The sequence below is a fragment of the Ixodes scapularis genome, unplaced genomic scaffold (assembly GCF_016920785.2).
Source record: "Ixodes scapularis isolate PalLabHiFi unplaced genomic scaffold, ASM1692078v2 PGA_scaffold4__175_contigs__length_147842914, whole genome shotgun sequence".
Lineage (NCBI taxonomy): Eukaryota > Metazoa > Arthropoda > Arachnida > Ixodida > Ixodidae > Ixodes > Ixodes scapularis.
Window position 1 is genome coordinate 122,886,590 of NW_024609879.1, and position 2,552 is coordinate 122,889,141.

Sequence of the window (2,552 nt, forward strand, 5' to 3'; positions counted from 1 at the left end):
AGTAGGAGATGCGAGGAGGCGAAAGTGTAAATCGTCTGTTATCATCTCCGCCCGCTATCCTCCTCGCCGCCCGGCGACGTGCGCATGCGCACTAGCAATTAGTCCGCCCAAGAGACGTCCGTGGTTTGAGTTGCTCCTTCTTTTAAATCAATGCTCTCTAGGTGGTGCTGCCGCCGCCACCATGAGCGACATCTGGTGGACTTGCGGTGAACCACCAAAACGGGTCGATAGCAGCGTGGTCCAATCAGAGATCTGCCTTGAACAAGGTTGCGGAGAGGGGTGGGAAAGGGAGGGGCGCCTATACGAGAGCGCCTGAAGAAAAGAAAAATAACGATACATTGAAAAGCTCTTTGTGAGTTCACAACACTTGATCTCCTACAAGTGGGCTAAGCGAAATGTTATCTCAGCAAGAAGCCCGAAAGAATCTGTTTTAATTGGTTTTCTTTTTTTTTTTTCTTTTCACAACAATGATCAGAAATAATTACGAGTCTAGCCTCTTTCAATATTAACACACAGTCAGTTGGCGTGTCGGGACAAAATCTCAGTCTTGAAGATGCCATGAAGAATACATAAGAGGACGTTTGAAAATTGCAAAATACTCCATGTTTTTTTTATTAATAATGAGTTAATGATTACCGAAGTTTTATTCGGGGTTGTTAACGTCACCACATACACACCTGACCTCAGAGATGTTTTTTTTTTTTTTTTATTTTCTTAATTTCTAAATCTGGATATTTTCAAATAATACCGTTTTCAAACAACTTACCTTTCTCTTCAAAGTGTGCGCTTAACAACTGATAATGATAATTTAGAAAAATTTGTTCATATCATGTCCAAATTTTCTTCTTGAGATGCCTGAATGAGATGGCCGTGCAAATTTTTTCATAGCTTTTGGTCACACGTGACATCAAATGACAGCCCATAAAAGAGCGCCAAAGCAGATACGTTATGATGTGTGTTCCCCGCAACATGGTGCTGAGACTTCTGAGCCATGTTGACCCATGTTATTGACCTCTAAGTAAGCCACAAGCTAGTGGGAAGGGGGCACATAACATGCGTAACATTGTACCCCGCTCACGCCTGAGATATACGTCATGTTGTCGTTTTCAGTATGAGCGTCACCTTAAGAGGGAGCGCTCCTCCAAGCCCCGTAGAGAATACACGCGATTTTCTGCCATTTTACAAAAATGGCAGAAATTTCGGGATTGAACAAACTTTGGACGAACGAATCGGTTTCCTCAGAAGTTTTGTGAAATTTATATAAGAAAATAATGGAGAACTATACTCTTATAAAATACCGGATGATTAAATTATCATTAGTAACCCAACATCCAAACATCTTAAAAACATTTTAAAAGCTTAAAGAAAAATCGTCGTATTTCTTAAAATTCATGTGCCTTCACAATTCAACACAAAAATTCATGAACACTGCAGATGACACGTACAGACCCTTTATTGTGTATATTTGGACCTTTTTCAAATACATTTTCACAATAGTTATTAGTTACAAAAAGAAATTTCCCCAAACTGACGAAGTCCCCCTTTTCGCAATAAATACTTCACGCTGAGTTGAAACGACTTCTTCATTTCACTCCTTTGCACTGACAAGACACGTGGAAGAGCTTTTATTTTACAATACTTGCATATTGTAAACGACTTAATTTCCGCAATTACCCGAATTTCGCCGATTTCGCGGCTGGAAACAAAAATATCGGAAGAGAAAAAGATCACGCAAGTATGCTATCCAATGGAAAAAGTAAAAAGCATGTCTCAATTGCAAAATTTTTTGCCCACGATATATTTCCGAACCCCAAATTTCGTAAAATTCGCTATCTAGCCTGTGGAACTGAAATCGTCTACAGTACGTCCGTGTGGGTTTACAATAATGCAATTTTACGCTTAACGCGTAAAACGTTTACAAGGTGTGGTGTTCACTTTGACTACATAGGCCTCTGCATTATCTCTTTTAATTCGGGTATTGCAAGGCCCACTTCATTTTTGTAACCGTCTCGGTACTCTACGTATGTTACGTTGGCTCTGGACCTTCTAAGTAGAAGATGAAAGCCAAAGTGCTACTTGTCCTTCAACCTGGAGTGTCGTTCCCTTCACTCGCCGCACTCTATGTCTCTGAAGGTAGTCGCGCAAACAACTTGTTTAGTTATATATTTTCACTTATTACCTATGCTCAATGTACTATCGCGTTCAATGTAGGCTGCAACATCCTTTCATGCTTCTCTTGCGTACCTGCCAGCGCTTTTAGAGAGCTTAGGTCCGAACTAAGAATAGAATTCTAAGTTGAGGCATAGCCTCCTATAATCTCAAAGCCTGGCAGTTCGACGACGGAGCCATGACTGCCCGGTCGCGGATTTGGAGCGCAAGGATCTGGTAGCATAGAGCATCAAAGAGCCATCTCTTAGGGAACCTGGACGTCAGCGCACAGCTTTTGCATCGGCGAGAACCCGAAATACACTTGTTCGCTCGGGAGAAGTCTGTTTCGGCGTCACGCCGCAGCGGGGCGCCAGTCACCTGGTTCTCCTCTCATCCGTTGTCTA